Consider the following 19027-nt stretch of genomic DNA (forward strand, 5'->3'; position numbering starts at 1 on the left):
TATTCTAGTATTAAATTTAGGTGCTTGACTTTCACCTTCATTACTGCTACTGCAATGCATTTTTGCTTTAAAATCTGACAAATCAAACACTCACAAGATAGAGATCATAGTCAATTCTAGGCTCCAAGCAAAATACTTCCTTTCATTAATTACAGTGCTATTTCTGTTCAAATCGCTATGACTGGTACTACTTTCCATGTGAACTGAAGAAAAAGCAGTGCGTACCCCTTTAGGGTGTCTTTGTCCCACCCTGTGATCTTGCACATTTTCCTTTGAATTTAACACACTTTGAATGAAACAAGCTCAAAATAGTATTTTCGATGCACGAATTTCTGAAGAGAATGGTAGCATGGTCATTTAAATATTCTGCTTTGTCATTCGCATTATGAGAGAAAACAACGTAGTGAATTTAGCTTGCCAGTACGTCTAGTTCTCAATCCAACCAGAGGTCATGAGGAAGCCATCCTTTGGGTAAACGGAAGGACACAATAGTAGAGAATGGAAGAACTAGCATACAGTAGAAAGGGGGATTCCTGAACTGGTAAGCCCCGATGCTAGTACTTGTTATGCTTCTCCTTGAGCTGTGGAACTCTCCAGGTCCCAATTTCATAATCTGTAAATTCAGATGTGTGGATGCAATGGCTATACAATTCTGCAATATTGCTATTTATCCTTCTGGAGAGTAGCTTGCTAAAAGTAAACAGGTCCAGGCAAGTTAGCCTTAGAAAATTCAATTTCAGTTAAGAAGAAATCTTAATTTGCTGCCTACAGAGATAATTTACATGGCCATTCCCCTAAAAGTATTTATGTGTGAGTATGTGTGCATGTGTGTGCATGTGTGCTACTGTGTAATACAGATATACTCAATGTAACAGTATTCCAACCTAAAAATCCATTACCATAAATTCATTTCTGAGAAATAGTTTCACTTAATATTAGAGAAATACCCACCATCTTATTCCCACTATAGACACCAACTGGAGCTCCCAGTGTAATAATAAAACTTGGGCTTTGAGAGGAACTAGCACCTGCTTGGGCTCAACAAATACTGTCTTGTTATGCTATGACTTTGCAATGATGTCACTCTTATGAACAAAGGAAAGGAAGGGGAGGGAAAGGAAAGGAAGAGAAGAGAAGGGAAGGGAGGGAAGTGAGTGGAAGGGAAGAGAACAGAAAGAAAGAAGAAAGGGAGGGAGAGAGAGATAGCAAGTACACTTGAGAGGAAGAGAAAGAAAGAGGGAGAGAGAAAGAAAGAAAAAGGAAGGAAAGAAGGAAGGAAGGGAGGGAGGGAGGGGGGGAGAGGGAGAGGGAGGAAGTATTATAGAGATTAAAGGAAAGCAAGCAAATCTCGGACTTGGGGTTTTTCTAAAGATCTTGACATAAAGAGGTCACTTTATCTGGTTTGAGATGGTAACCAACTTAGAGTTGATTAGCATCTTGGTAAGAAGTGGAATGGTAGATATACACTCACTGGCCTGAGATCCAGAAGACCAGAGCTCTAATCCACCTAGCCCTGCCACATAAAAGCTTTCCGTGAATCGTTTCCTTTCTCTGGGCTCCAGTTTTCTCTTCTGTAAGATGAAGGGGATGGGCGAAGTGATGTTTAAAAGCCCTTCCATTTTGAACATTCTACAAATGATTTAAGAAGGAGCATACTGTAAAGAAGAGGCTTGTGGATCTTCATGAATGACTTATCCCTCTACGTTAATACTAAAACGGTGCTTGAAATTAGTGCTTTGTTAATGCTAGCCATCTCAGTTGTCTAATTAAATGTGTCACACAGTAAAGTGAGGAGGAAATAAAAGAACTGGAATCCGAAGCTGCTCTTTCCATCCCTGAGTCCTCATGGAAGGATGGAGAGATGCTTCACCCCAACATTTAAACTTTCCTGAGGTGTTTTATCTAAGGAATCCTGTATACTTCAACCTGGTCTCTCACAGTATTGCTAAGTAAATACGGATTCTCCTTGGATTCTTTCCTGCCTCTTTCTGGATCATTTCTCATTCTGTATAAGATTCTAATGTCAGATGTCGTATACAATGTTTTAGCTGACACATCTTGAACTATTTCTTATCCTAGAGGAGTATAAGGGCAGAATTTCATGCACTATACAACTGAGGAGTGTAAGGGGAAGGCCTCCCTAAATCAGGCCACCATGGCCTACCCTAAGCTATCCATACCTACTGACTTCTACATCCTAGGCATCTTTGCCTGATAGTAACGGTGATTGTGGAAGAGTAGCTAATCCATAAGGTGACCTCAGGAAAATGACTTCCGATCTCTGAGCCTCTGTTTCCTCCTAGGACAGTTGAATTAGGTGATTCTTTCCAACTTAAAAATTCTTGATTTTACACATTATTTAAACATAGCTTGGCATTTTTAAAGCCATATGACAGCAGGAGCTATATTATAAGTAGGTAGGTGATGTTTGTGCATAGGATCCGTAAATGGATATGCCTGTGTAGATCCTAAAGGTACAATTTCTGAGGTAGTGTAAGCTAGTTAGACTCCAAGAGCCTGTGGCTAGCGCTCATGTCCCATTACTGCACAGGGAGAGAAAGCAATCCGCTAATCCTTCTCATTGCTTCTCAGTTCACTTGAACCCTCCAAAGTGCAAGTTACAGGGGCAGATTTATATTCTGAAACTGAGACACTCAATACTGAAAATCTTGGTGGAGAAGCCCCAAAAGGCCTGCAATTATTCTTCTGCACACACTTTCATAAAGTTATTAGATATCTTTTTTGGAAAAGAATGTCTGACAAGGGACACAGCATGTGGTTCAGCTCCAGCCATGAATTTGATATAAGGTTTTCAGGAAACCACAGCAAAGGGCAATAGGAGTCTACTTATCAGCTCTCTAGTTTTCTTATTTCCACTCTACACATCTGGCCGATCTCTTGCTTTATATGAAACTGCTTGACAGAATTACTGATGCCTTCGAACAGAAAATTATACTGCTATAGATAGGTTTTGGACGTTCCATTTGTTTGGAGATAATGCCTTAAAAATAACACCACAATAAAGTACATGCATAAAGGATGACAACAAAATTACAGAGAATCCAATATGTTAGGTGAAATAATAGCTCTTTTGTGCTATCTATGACTAATAATTGAAAACAATTAGAGAATATGTAGTATGTAGATGAAGAAACTCAAATATATGAAACGGCAATAATTAAGTGTAGCAGCATTCACAAACCTGAAAAGCAAATGACAAACCAGGAAAAGTCTTATAGAATATACCTCAGACTAAGGAGACTCAATGTAAAAAGAGCTCTCAGACATCAGTAAGGTGGATGAGCAAGCCATACAAAAAGGAGGAAAAGTCAAGAAAGGACAATACAGGTATGAAGGAAATTAAATGGCCAATAAATGTAAGGGAAAAAATTAGCAAGGGCTGTCCCAAGGAAATTACATTTAAAAAACTAAATAATATATTTTATTCATCAAATTAACAAAGCAGTTTAAGATATAAAAATATTCTTTCTTGGTATAGGTGCAGCAAAATGGGCATTTCTATTTATGATTTGTGGGAACAAAACAGTGCAGACTTTCTTGACGAAAATGTGTCAATAGTCACCAAAAGCTAAGGAATTTTGCATGTCTTTTCTCTTAATATAGTACTAAGGATAGTACTAAAGATAGTACTATGTATACTAAGGAAATTAATGTATGTGCACCAAGGTGCTATTCCAAGAACACTTTGAAGTGTTATTTATAACACTGAAAAATATCAACAGACTAAATATCCAATCATAGAGTACTCATTAAATAAGTGCTGAACATCCATACAAAAGGAACGTTAAGCAATCATTAAATACGATGCTGAAGAAGAACATTTAATGATGTGGAAGATGTTCATGACAAATAATTCAGTAAAAATATTAATGTGAAGTGTGACCTCCTTAAAAAAAATGTAAGCATTGCCCACACATGCACATGCACACACCCCAAAGACACAGAGGCTATGTACCTAAAAAGATAGTTATGGTTAACATGGAATAGTAAGATTACTGAGATTTTTCGTTCTTTAAATTTAGTTATATTTTCAATGTTTTCTAAAATGGATGTTATTATTGTAAAAAGAAAAATATTTTAAAATCTCGAATATACTTGAAGACTACATAATTACAAATTTAAATGTGTATATTTTTATAGCATCATGTTAAAACCACTACATAATAGATGAAATGAATTAAATTAAAACAAAATCTCTAAAGTCTCTTTTAAATTTGTTAAAATATGGAACAGACTTGCAGATATTAATTATAGAAAAGGATAAAGAAGAAAGTGAAAATCATCTCTCCTAGCACCCAAAGATAACTACTGTTAATATTTTGGCACACATAATTTTATATATGGATAAATAAATTTATAAATATATAATCTCTTTGTAAATTTCTTTTTTCAGTACATGCATATTTATAACCTGCTTTTCCACTTAACAATATATCACAAACATTTCCCTCAAAGGTAATTCAAAAAATTAATTTGGGGGGCCTATTATTCTATAACGTAGATATACTATTGAAGCTGGGTACCTGAGGGTTACCATAAATATTCAATAAGAACATGATTACACTTTGACCTTGTTCCCAACACAGGCACAAATGAAAAGAAGTTAATCTTGTTAATTTGTTGTTTTCTTGTTTAACCAGAGGGGAGACTCAAGGTTCACAAGGATTTATGAGCTTGTTTTGCAGAAGAAAAAGAATGCTTTTAAGGAAGTTCTGACCACTAGGTAGCCAGCCCCCAGCTGCAATTGATGCCCAGAAGTCTGGTTGCCCAAGGCCTTATCTGGAGTGAAAGGAACAGGGACTTCCCCTTTGTTTCTCCAAAACTCCACCTGCCAAGCCCCTTAGCTCTATAAAACCCCCTGCTTTCTTCTTTCTTTAAGGCAGATTTGAGAGAACTATCCTCTTATCTTCTCATTGATGCCAATTTGAATAAACCTTTCTCCATCTCTAAGCACCCACATCTCTCCGACTGGCTTATTGTGCATTGGGCACACAGACTTCAGATTAAGAGGTTCAGTGTTACTATCATTTATTTAATCAATGCCACATTATTGAGCTTCTAAGTTGTTGCCATTTTTTTTTAAAGTATTATGGCATAAACTTTGGATCACCATTCATGTTGATTGATCTCGGACTGCCTTTCTGATTTTTTCTTCAGATAAATTCCTAGGTCAAATTTTTGCTTTAAAGTATGTAGGAAACTTGATGAAAATGTTGTTGAGGAAAGTTGTACTAATTAACGCTTCTACTTTAATTGTATGGGACTTGCTGTCTCTCTACACCCTCATAAACATTGAAGATTATCATGCTTTACTTCCTTTGCCGGGTTAAACGTGAAGTTCAACCATTTTTCCATATTTTTCTTTTGTAATATTCTCATTCCTGTCATTTATCCTTTGATTTGTTGGTACTAACATTATTCTATTGGCTGATAAAAATTTACTTTATATTGAGAATACATATTGGACAGGACTAACATTAGAAACACTCAGAAGAAACTTGGGTGAAATGTGCTAGATATCAAACAAAGGAATAAATGAATGGAGTAGAGATCTTGTGGTAAATATCCACCACAGCATTTTGAGTTTCTATTCTTTTGTTCTATAGTACCTCCACTTCTTTAGCTAAGATTAAAGTATTGTATGGCTACAATTTGCGTTCTCTTTTATCTTATAATGTTTTATATTTTACTTTCTGATTGAGATATTTATACCTTATAAATATTGGCTTTTGGGGATATTTTTGTAGTCTGGCGTCTTATCTAATCTACTAACACTAGATGTAGAAAAGGACATCCAGAGTTCTGCTAAGTGCTCTAAGCATCAAAAGCCAGAAAGAGCAGGTTGATCCTGATGGGAACATTAAAATGTTCATTGGGTGGAATGCTTATCATAAAACATCAAGGATCCAAAAGAGAAACATAAATTTATCAGATGGGAACTGTGAGAACTAACTGCTCCAAATTATGGATTTAAGTTACTATGTAAAGCCGTTTCTCTTATCTTTCATGATAATAACCATGTCTACTTATAAGGGATGGTGATGGGTGAGAACTGGCAAAGAGAACCACATGTAATGAAATGTTCATGTGAAAGTTGTGAAAGCTTGAACCTTTGAGCTGAGCGGAGACATTGCGTTGGTTACTTCCATGCTGTTGATTTAGAATTAACCTAATGAAAACTCCCAAGATTTTGCAAGCTAGATAACTGAGTTTTCACGAAGGCTATAACTATTGCAGGAGGTTTGGGTATTGGATTGGTTCATATGTTTGCAAGCTTACACTGACTGCCACTAGGGGCCTGAAAAAAATCTGGTTATTTCTTTAGGCAAGGATCAAAAAGGATTCTTTCTACCAGAAAGAATCACTTTAGAATGCACTTACAGGTAAAGCTCAGATAGGGTAAGCAATCTGATCTGTAATCTAAATAAGAGTGTTACTTTGTTCCTTATCCTTTTATAAATAGCAAGGCAAGTCTATTTACCTCTTGATCTTAATGACCAAATGACTGATAACAAAAAAGTGCTAAAAAACTTCTTACCTGATAAGAACCTTTATTCACTGTAGAAGGAACCAGTAGAAGATCTCTGTAGACCATGCTTGTTAGCAACAACTCAGAGGAGGATAACAGACATGCAAAGCAGATCACTGCAAAACTTTATCAGGAGCCGAAGGAAAAACATTTGCTAAGTGAATATGCTTTTGAAAAGGTTGATCTGTAGCTGGAATAATTGTACTCTTCTGCAAGGACTCAGTCTGAGATGCAGCCACACTCTATGCTCGAATTGCAAAAAAAATAGTTGTGACAGGGAAATGATGCATGTTGAAATGCTAAATAAAATGCTGTTAGATCCTTCAGTCCCCATTTTGGCCCTTATTTGAACCCCACAGATTGCATTCTTCGATTTGCTGACCAGTCATAAATGTGCAACTTGCTCGTGCTCCACAATCGAATTGACTTCCCACAGGCACTGAGAAAGATCAGGATAAAATAATAGAGACAGGGTGAGAAAAAGAAGAGGAGAAAAGAAAACACATGCTAAAGAGTCATTTCAATCCCAAATGTTTTTCGCTTTAAAAATACTTTAGTCAAGAAGTAAAAAGCCGAGTTTCTAAAGAATATTGATCTTTCGTTTCAAATTTCTGCAAAAGTAAATGTATAGCTTCCTTTCAGAGACAGCTTAACAGGTGAGCAGATTCTGCAGCTATCCGGAAAGTATGCTATCAAAGGTGGAAGAGATTCTCTTCCTCCAGGGGCTTATCATCCTGTTTTCCTGCCTGATCTGAAATTGACTCTTTTAGGAGATCTTTGAGTAGGAATATAAGAAAAATATCTTTAAAGTCAACTTTTCATTTTTTATTGAGGTAACTTTGGTTTATAACATTATATAAATCTTAGGCGTACATAGTAATATTTTGATTTTTGTGTAGACTACATCATGTTCACCACCTGAAGACTAGTTACCATCCATCACTTTACACATGTGCCTAATCACCCCTTTCAAAAAATTCAGAAACCACAGGAATGCTGAGCTAATAGTTCATTAATTTCCTCATTTCACAGATGGAAAAACTAAAGCCCAGAGAGCAAAAGTGAATTGCCCAAAGTCCCTCAAAATGGATATGTTACCTGTGAGGGAGGAGAGCATAGGCTAGAGAAAATTCCAGCCACTCTCTAGAACACACCAAAAATCAATAATACAATAGCTCCCATAAGTTTATCTGATAGGCTAGTTTTTACCTCAAAGGAGAAAAACAGTTTTAAAGGAGAACAGGCAAAACAAACAAGAGGAAACAAGACAGCTGAGTTTTGAGGAGGTTGGTTAGAAAGTAAACTGGGGGACAGAAAATGCAGTCTCAGGAAAGGGTATGGTGACAAGGTAGTAAGATGGAAGGCACCAGGGGCCAGCCCGGTGGCATAGTGGTTGAGTTCATGCACTCTGCTTCACCAGCCCAGGTTTTGTGGATTTGTATCCCTGGTTGGACATACACACTGCTCATTAAGCCATGCTGTGGTGGCATCTCACATACAAAACAGAGGAAGATTACCACAAGTGTTAGCTCAGCCACAATCTTCCTCAAGCAAAAAGAGAAAGATTGGCAACAGACGTTAGCTCAGGGCCAATCTTCCTCACCAAAAAAAAAAAAAAGAAAGATAGAAGGAACCAATCAGGGAAGGAAAGATGATGGAAACCATCATTGTTGGCTTGACAATTTGACAACATTGTTTAGCTTCTTGATTCACAAATAGAGGAGCAGGGGTTAAATGTATAATTATTTTCCTCAGATAAGAAAAGAATTTTGGTACCAATTTAAAGATGCAAAGACAAGTCTTAGGGTAATATGTATAGAGAGTGCAGTCATTTCCCTACTTTCAGTTTGCAGTTCATTCATTCTCTTCCGCTAGCCCTTTCTTTTTGGCCACCTTCATTAGGTAGCCAAGTTCACACTTCAGTTTTTCACATTTGCATTTTATCTAAAAATGTGAAAACCACACAAAAGCAAAAAAAAACTCTTTTCAAAGGTTTTGATCGGGTAAGTTAAGGTCAATGTTTTCAGCATTAACTCTGAACGTCCTTGTTTTTATGAAGTTAAGTCAGACCCTTAATATACAATTTAAATGCAACTTTGACTGACTAGAAAATGTTATTTTAAATCCCCAGAAGACATAGATCAAAGGACAGTAAAAATGCATTCCATATTTGATTTAATGATGCTTTGGATTAAAGTAAAAGGAACATATGTCAAAACCTTGATCCATTGATTATTCAAGTTCAGTTGAAGGCTAACCTGCTGTAGCTTTACATGAATCCATAGCCTAATATATAATACATAACAGAAACTACCTGTTTGTAATAGAAATATCTATATGCCTTCAAAGACATTCTAGGTTGCCAAGCCCAAAGTTGAGCGTTGTGTTTACAGATTTAGCGGTGTCTTTCTTCTTTTGTAGAGATCTTCACTTTCTTCTGTTGACTTCTGGGGGCACTTTAACTGGGGCCTATACTATTGTTTCTCTGTCTGACAACAACTGGAGTTTCTCTTTCAGTCTTTATTTTTTCTTCACGGTACTATTCATTGAGCTGCCTCAGTTCATCTTTCCCACTCTCACCTCCATTCATACAATGTTTGAAAGATCGTTATCTTCCCTCTGTTTGTATATAACACTTTGCCATTTACTTTACTTTATCTGCTATCACTTACTTCCAGTCAACTCTTAAATACATGACTCTTAGCTATAGTCTGAACTCCAAATGCATGTTTCCAAATGCAGGATTCACCTCTCCAACTGGATATCCCACTGATTCTTTCAATATACATCCTTATTAAACTCCAGTTCCTGACTTTCCTTTTTCTCGTAATAGTACAACCTCTCTCCCAGTCACACAGCCTTGAGCACTTCAGTCACCCTAGACTCCTTTGTCTCCCTGGCCTTTCACAAGCAATCAATTTCCGAGTGCTCTTGATTCTACTTCCTCAATACCTCTTGCATCTGTCCCCTCCTATCTGTTTCCACGGCCAACACTCTGGTTAATGCTCTCATCACTTTTCATCCTGGGCTACTCTAATAGCCTCTTATTTGGTCTCTCACCACTTATCCCTCTTCACTCCATTGCATGATACAGACACTCAGAGAAGTCTTCCTTAAGGCAACTCTGATAAAGTCACCAATATGCTCAAAAACTTTCAATACCTTCCCATTGCCAGCCAAAAAAGTATTAATCACTGAATCTGGCATTTAAGGTCATCTATGACATGGTACCAAACTTCATCTGCTATGATTCCTCTGCGTTCAACTCATGCTCCAATGAAACTAGACTGTTGACTTTTGGAAATGACCTCTGTTATCCTATCATTTGTCTTTGATCACGCTGTGCTTTCTCTCTGGCCTGCCCTTCTCTCCCTCTCTCCGCATAGAAATACTAGTCATCCTCCAAGGTCTATCCCAAAGTGACTTCTTCCCTGAAGTCTTTTATACCTGCCTATTTAAGCCATTTCTAAGTACTAAAATTGTAATTCTAAAAGGATACTTTTAGAGGTAGCGTGGAGAAAGGGCAGATCAACACTACAAAGTTGACGTAGACCCCACTGAAGCTGAGGAGAAGTAATCTTTAAAGGTTACCCAGAAAAGTACTGTATGTGAATAATTATTCAGAGCCAAAGGACAAAACTAACCAGGTTGGGCTACATCGGCGACGGCCAATACTTGGCAGGCATTCCACCTTTTTTTATGCCCATGGTAGATACAAGACAATCATTTGCTTTTGAGACTCTAGGGCATAATTAATCCTAGAGCCTTTACCAGAGAAACATTAAACCAAGTAGCTATCCCTGCCTGGGTATTTCTTAATCCCTGCCTACCCATTTACCCTTGAACTTCAATTGCATTCGGGCTTCAGCTATGTTATGGAACATTTTTCTCTAGTTTACACTATGCATTATTTGTGTATTTCTCTTATTTTCCCCTACTGGGCTATAAGATCTTTGAGAGAAAAGACTATGTCTCAGTCATCACAGCCCCAGAATTTTTATATAAGAGGAAATTAAGGTGACAATCTCATCAGAAGGGTGGGGATGAGGGAGAGGCTCTGGGCTAGAGGCTGCATTTGCATATCATGTGTACTGTTTAACGCAGAATATATATTTGTGGTGGCTTGATGTGTGCTGGTGGAAGTCCTGAAAGAGCACTAAAGCCCTCTCAAGACTCCTTTTGTCACTTGAATTGTATTTTACTTCGTATTTAGTTTTACCTACTCAATAGCAGATATGTCAGTAACTACAGCTCTGTATGTGGACCTGCTCAAACATTATTATCTCCACTGTATTTCCACATGGGAACCACTAGCCGTCCTCTCTGCTTCTCTTCATTTCTTCCTCTTCGTTTTGTTCCCTTTTTTCTTTTGCTCCTTCCTTCATTCCTTTCCTATCAAAAATAAAATGGATTCCTCAGTGTTTGGATGGCAACTGTGGTAGAGTGGTTTGGGGATCAGGTAAACTTGAGTTAGGATCCCAGCTCTGTCAGTAGCTGTGTGCCCTTACACAAATGACTTGACCTTTCTGCTCACCAGTGTTTTTAACTAAAGCTTTGGTAACAATCTTTTTGATTTAAAGTGTAAAGTGGAGAAAGAGTGGTGGTATGCCAAGAAAAATAAAACACCAACGTACGAATTGTCCTTATGTTTCCATTTTGGGCAGCATGGATCCCTCCAACAGTTCTTTGAATTTATACACGTGGATGAGATTGACTAAGCCAGAAACATATTCACGGTAGGAATGCTCTCTATATCTTTGATATAGTTTATGTACTTTTGCAATTTCCAAAATATAATTAGAAATTATTCTTTGTTCTTGAACAAATTAAGAACTCTTGTGCAATGAAATGGTTCAAATGCTCGTTTCACTTATGTTAATATTTCCAGAAAACCTCAGCGCTATCTGTTTATGATTCTGATAATGTAGATGGATATTGTTTTGCTATCATTGCATCAGCTGTGAAACTACAGAATTTTACCATCCTAATGGGGCTTATCTCAATAAAGATTTAAGGAAATAATTTTGCTGTCATTTGGATATCCTGTTTTCATCTACTCAAAATTTGGCACTGGAATAATGTTTTCTTTTTATTCATTTGCTTTTGGAAGAAGTATGAAATTTAGAACAGGTTTTCTAGGAAAATGGTGATTGGCTAAATTTTTTTGTAGCAGATTGTGTACATTTTACCTGCTGCTCAGGGTTAATTTAAGTAGCTAGTTACTACCTATAAAATGCTACGAGACGAAAATATTTCCCTCAATAAGTACAGCTTTCCTTTTTTGTGGGTACCTTTTTCGTAAATAATAAAGGAAATAAATTTGTTCAAATAACTAGAAATCAAGAGATAGTACAGTCTTCAGGGTTGTTGTAATCCAGAAGCTTCGGCTCCCCCTTTCTGTGATTCCCTTATCTCTGCTCCCTTCTGGGTAATCTTGGCTGCATTCTCAGGCTGATATTGAAGTGGCTACAGCAGTTCGGGGCCTCATATCCTGTCAAGGTAATGTTCAGAAGGAAAGTGGTATGTCTATCTTTTTGCTTTGTTTTGTTTTTAAAGAGACTCAAGGTGACAGAGGTTTCTCGTGACCTGAGTCAAAGGTAGCAACCACGTTTTAGTAAACAAAGTCTTTTATAAATGGAAGACTTTGCCATTTATTGTTTCTTCCACATAGAGGGAACATATGATCCAATTTGTAGCCTGTTTAACATTGTAAGGTAAATCATTTCTTCCTTGTATCTAAACACTATCTTGATGCCCTTTAATACTACATTTTCCTAATCTGCTTTTTTGACAAAATGTCGGTGCCCTTGTAGAAAATCATGATATTCTCAAAGAAAACATGATTGTATATATGTGATGCTGATCAATTGATTAAAAATGGGCAGAAACCAATAGAAATTATATGTGTGATGCCATGTAAACAGATGAGTTCCAAGATTTACATATTTTTTTCCTTGATGAAACAAACTATATTCCTTTTGCAGTTCTTTATAGCTTCCCCCCATTATCCAGGCAGCATGCTGTTGTGTGGACCAAAGAGCCAGATATACATGTTAGAATCTTCATGCTGCCGCTTACTACAAGTATGACATTGAATACATTACTTAAACTTTCTGAGCCACAGTTTCCTCACCTATAAAATGGACATCATAATTCTTAGCTCATAACTTTGTTGTCATTCATGAAATGTTAGTTCTCTTCCCTCTATCTTTCACATTTTTCTTTAGCCTTTCCACTTTTTCCCAACTAAGCCTTAAAAATAATACTGGTAACTAAAGTAATATCAACCAGTGACATAAGTACTCCAGAATGTGTCATCACCAGCCTTTCAAAGATATACTAAACCATTCTGCTTTCTATTTCTGTTTGACTTCTCAATCTCCCATTAGAAGTTAATTTACTAACCAAGCCCTTTAAATAGGAAGCTGACAGTTTTCTCATTTTCTTTTCATTTGCTTTAAGTACTTGAAAAAATACTCTTCTTATGTTTGTTACTTGACTGATACAAAATACATCTCCCTATCAATTTTGATTTCTAGGCTCTTTCCAATACAATTTGATTTGTTAGTCTACTCGGTAATAGCTGGGCTAATTTTTACTTTGCCACTCTCATTTACCTTCCAGATTTTTGAGGAAATGAGATGTCAACAGTTTGCTTTTTTTAGAGTGGAGATAAAAATTCCTGCTGATAAACTATACTAATTATTCTCCCCCAAGTTTCATGTGCTGGAGTAAGCCAGCCACGCAGCCAATAGATTGCATTGCTATGTCATAGAACAAGTCCCTTCGTTTATAACGGATTCAACAGAAAATATTTGAAATTAATTTTCAGCTGATAAAGTTGCGAGATGGCTAGAATTATAAATGTCAAGGTAATATTGATGTTAAGGAATGCATTGTTTTTAATGACTAGAAGTGGTGGATTACAGATCATTTCAGGAATGCTGTAATGAAGCTTCACTGTATTGACTTAGAAGAGTATTATTAGCATAGCAATTTTGCAAGATTAATATTCTGCTAAATTGTCTCAAAGGTTTCAGATAACTCTTTTAATTTTATGGGAAATTGTTGCCAAAATTACATCTCTTATGAAAAACACATATTAATGCACCAGACAAGATAAATACATTTTAATAAATAAGCATTTTGTTGCAAAGGAGTTATATCTTATTTGAACGTGATATAATGAGCAAGAGAGCATTTCAACTTGATACAATGAGTAATGAAACCTTTCAACAACACTGGTGATTCACTCTGTCATTAAAATATACTGAAATTTTAAAAGACAGACATTAAAATCATCACAGACACCCATTCAGGGCCTACAAGAATAAAGCCTGAATTATTTTCCATGCTCCGGCAGAGCAGGAGACAGAAACTGCTTGCACAAGTTGTTCAGTAGAATCCTAAAAGGAGCAGAGAGCCTGAATAATTTATCTCCCCTGTAGTTGCCCAATACTGTACTACAAAATGGTATACCTGATGATACTAACCCATTGTAACTTGACATCTTAATGGTCTAGTGTTAATTTTGACTAGATTTTGTAGCATCGTTTATTTTTCATTATCTCTGTAGATTTGCACTGACTTTGTAAGATTGTTAACAACTGAAGGCAAAATTGGAGTTTAAATCAAGAATGAAAATGGGAAAAGTAACTTTACTATCAAATAACAGTGCATCGTCTCTGTTAATAATAGGGTCAACTAAGTAAAACTGTTTGCTATAATCAAATTTTTTATTTTTCATAAGGACAACAATTTTTCTACTTTTAGGAATTATTTCTAATCTCCTCCTGCTTTTTCTATATGGATTTTTAACTCTTGCTTTCTCCCTTAACATGTATGTGATATCCAATTCAATGTTGCTGATGACTGTATTTTTATACTTGATGATGTTAGATCGAAAAATTAGGGTACTGCTAATATCATCCAATTTCTTTTTGAATCATCTTCTTGAATCAAAATTGAGCAAAATATATGACCCGCTCCAGGTCAGTGGGTTTAGGGAAAGTAAAAAGATGTATCTAAAGATGGTAAATGTTAATTGCCTAGGTCTTTTTTTTAACCTCCTCAAGATTCAGGAAAAGGATACTTGATCCTTCAGAGTTGATAAAATTTTAGCTGGAAAAGCTCTTTACAAGAAATCATTCCAAATATAAGTTGATAATCAAAAACGAGCTGTTTGGGCACTGCAAAGAACTTCAGCCCCATCTAGCAAAGTTTCATCTCTGGAGTTCACAACCAGTCTAATTGTGTCCATTTTGCAGTTGCCAGTACAGCTCAATGATTTCATCTATCACTTGGAATCTGTCAGACTCGCATAGGTGTAACATTCAACACCCAACCTGGAGGCCACTAAATTGTGCAGATGGAAACCAATATGACTCTACCTGCACTGCTGCAAATGCAGAAGTTGTCAAAAGAAGACTATGAGTTTCTCATGGGATTAAAATATGAATGTAAGGTTAGAAAACATAGTCATCAATCAAGACTTTGAAAGAGAGCTGTCTTGGGGCACACATAAGGGAATAGTTGTTATTAATGTTGTGTTTAACAGGTAGCTTTTTGTTCTATTTCATGTCTCCCGGTTTCCTAACTTTGCCATTCATATTTTTGGTCCTCCTACATAACGGTTCCTCCAAAATTATGGATGATTCCGTAGTAATGATCTGTTTGACTTCTCAATCTCCCATTAGAAGTCAATTTACTAACCAGGCTAACCTAACCAAGTTTAATTTTTGCTATTATTTTCAGACACCAAAGTGGTATACACAAATTTCTCAGGGTGACACCTATCAGTAATTACTGGTTGTTCTATTGACTAGTTTTTAGTGTCGTCAGTAATTCTTCCAAAATCCAATCTCTCTCACTAGCTTGAACCTACTACTTGTGTCAATGCTGTTCTTTCATAAAGAAGAAATCTGTGACAACACTACCTATAAGAACTGAAAATGCTTAATTTTTATATAAATATAGCTTATCTTTTTATGTGGAAATAACCTTTTACAAGAGCCATTCAATTTCAAGTTGCACTGCTTAAAGTCGCTAAGTAAACCTGGTTTATGGATCCCTTTCAAACACGAATCAGAAGTTCAGAAAGCTATGTCTTGAAAGTAATGCTCTCTTGAACGTGTTTCAGTATCAACCCAGGATCTAACAGGACAACTTTAGTGAATGACAAAGGGGAAATTTAGTTTTCACGTTAACTCGTTTGGTGGCAATGTCCTCAATTTTTCTTACCATCTTGTCAAATTGCTTCATCCTAAATTTGACTGGAATTTGGTCTCCAAGTTCAAATTATTTGTTGACTCATCTCCTCCCATGCTTGTTGAGGCAATAGACAGGAAAAATATCTATGGAATGAAAGTGTATTAACTTTTTCTCCCAATGTGAGTTTTATTGTTCTCTCTCTTTTGTCTGACAAAGATTTAGAAACACTCATGTTGATTAAACCAGTACCAGCACCATCCAGGGATAGTGAGTGCATCCAACTCCACATCCTCACGGAGCCCAGTAGCCATGATAATAATCCTTAGGATACAATGTAAACCACATTGGACTTCAATAAAACATTATCCTTTCTGAGCTATGACTCTACATCAAAGCACCTATGACCACCAAAGCTCTAACCGTCCTTCACAGTCGCTAATCTCTCAACTTTAAGGAAGATGACGGATGAAAAACTTTCCAATGCCTCTTCAAGCATTTTCTTAATTCTTGTGTTATTGTGTGCTAGATAACTGGCACCTGAGAGTCTAATAATGAGGCTCTAGCAGATCAAATATTACTGGGAATGTTTTACTTTAAGGCAGCAATTGGTTAAAGAAAAGCAAGGTGGAATGATATCTTGGCACAGATGTTAGTATTGACCCTGATCTAACTAATAAAGTCAAATTTCAATTAGTCAAATGGAATTAATTTGAGCAAACTGATGGTCAGATGAGAGAAAAAAATAAAAAGCATTTTATGTAAACATTCATGTCTTGCAAAACGACCTCATTTAAATGACTGGTTTGGGGTAAGCAAGACTCCGATGAGTCAAGTTCAGTCGTAGATTTCAGTTCAAAAGAATAAAGAACATTTCTTTTAGCTACATTTGCATCATGTATTCCGGGCCTTTTCTTCTGCAGTAAATTGAGGTTGTTATAGTCTTTAGGGAAATGTGAGGACTAATATCTTCTCATCTGCTGTTGCACTTTAAGATAAATATCGAAAATGTTACATAGCCATGAAAAGTATTCTTGTGAGGAAAACATCCAATGTCACTTTAAGACTTGCAGTTCTCTGCACATTTCATGCAAATAAATTTTAATTTTTCAGTAAGGAGTCAACTATTTAAACTGATCCTGAAGCACATTGATCGACCTAATTAGATATAAAACCTGGTGACTAAAGTCACCAAGAGTATATGATCTCATGCCCTAGGTAACATATTCGGTGTTTTTATTATTATTGTATGATAATTCCCCCAGCTTTTTCTGTAAGGAATTCTCTCTGGGCTAAGTAATTGGTAGTTTCTCATGCATGTTTTAATAGTCTTTGGAAAAAAGGTTTCTGAATAAATGCCATCTACTATGGAATACTATTTGAACTGCATTTATTTCTACAGCAGATTTCCCTAGTTGGCCAATTAATTACAAGGTATAAAGGTCTTTTTAAAGTCACTTGTAAAAAAAAGGGATAACAGTTATGGTTCATTGTTCCCATCCTGAACTGACTCTAATAACGCAAGTAGTGTACATCATAAACACCTTTTCAATATTGTTAGGACACAATGTAAATATATAGAGAGATCGTTCAAAATTTGGCATGAAATACATAGTGTGGATTTTTATTTAATTCTTACCAGTTTCATGTTTGAAGAATAAAAAAAAATCTCTAAGCATTTTTTTTGACCATTGCTTAAGAGGATACTAAAACGTATAGAACATCTTTAATAATTACCTTGATCATTACTGAAATATTTCTATTTGGATAATTAAGGAAATAAGATCACAATGCAGTAGAAATGAATTAATTTCCCCTTTTTATGTATCGGTTCTTGGAATCAGATAATCAAATTTTTATAATGACTTTTGGAACCTTGGTTTTGCCAGACTAAATATACTCAAAGTAAATATTAAAAATGACTAACGCATTTACTAGTCATTTACTCTCTGATAAATTGATCACAGACATTGTGATTTTGACTTTCTCTTAAACAAAGTAAGTTAATTTCAAATATTGTACCACCATGCAGGATCTAAGATATCCAAAATCCTATTGATTTGGCCATCTGGTATCCAGAGCTAAGTCAGAAGATATCGCTAAGGAAGCTGAGAAATCACCAGTTCACAGCAGAGGTAAAATGGTGAGAATTCCAAGGGTCACAGCAGAGGTCAGGGCATTTTCTGGGCTTGATGTTATTACACATTCCCAGTATCAATGAACCAACATAGAGTACACGGCTTGTAGTAGGCGCTTGAGAAACATGGCATGAATGAATGGATGGGGAAGCTACACATAAATTTTAATCACAGCCATATATTTGGCACACATGATGAATGACTCATGAAAGCTTAGCTCTTTTTTTTTAAAGCAGTTAGTGTAGATAACCATCCAGGTGGATTCTCATGCAAATCGCTGCTTATGAGAAATACGACTATATTTTAGGGTGATGTTGGTTTTCCAGCTAGTCTTTTCACTTTCAAGAGATATCAGCTAGCAAGTCTACTTATCAGAACGGCACTTCTTGCGTTTTAGAAATGATTCTAACCCCCTAAGTAGTGTTTGGAATTTGTAAAAACCCTCCCCAGGGCTCCAGCTGCTATTTGCCCTGGTCAGGAGAGCTGTGACTTTTCCCTTTGGGCTCTCTGCTGATAATACTGATATGGACCTCTCACTTCATTAACTTTGATAGGCACATTATTTCCCCACTGCTGGTGAGAAACAAGACTATAGAGATTCTCCAGAAGAGTCAGAAACTCTGCCCTTAGCACAAAAACAGTGAATTTCTGTTCCCATACACTCTTATCACATTGGAAAGCATATTAATCAAAAATGCACATCGTGAAGAAACACAGTCCTACATCTTTAAAAATAGTTTTGATTGGTTTGGTGTATTGCTGAAAAAATAGATGTGAAACATTTGTAAGGAGTAGCTGCAAGGAAATAGATAAGAATATGCAGAAGATGATGAGGCTGGAAAGCAGTGTCCTTGATATGATAAATAATAACATGGCCCAGAGGCAGTTTAGCATAATAATAATAAATACTACTAATATTACTGTGAATAGCCCACTTTTATATAGCACTTATTGTGTACCAGACTCTGGTTCTAAGTGCTTTATGTATCATAATTAATTTAATCTTCACAATAATCTATTATGTTTCTACTATCATTAACTCCATATTATAGAGATAAGGAAACTGAGGCATAGACAGCTTGAATAACTCGCCGATGCTCAAATGACTAGTATGTAACAGAACTAGTATTTG

The sequence above is a fragment of the Equus quagga genome, chromosome 10, assembly GCF_021613505.1.
Source record: "Equus quagga isolate Etosha38 chromosome 10, UCLA_HA_Equagga_1.0, whole genome shotgun sequence".
NCBI lineage: Eukaryota > Metazoa > Chordata > Mammalia > Perissodactyla > Equidae > Equus > Equus quagga.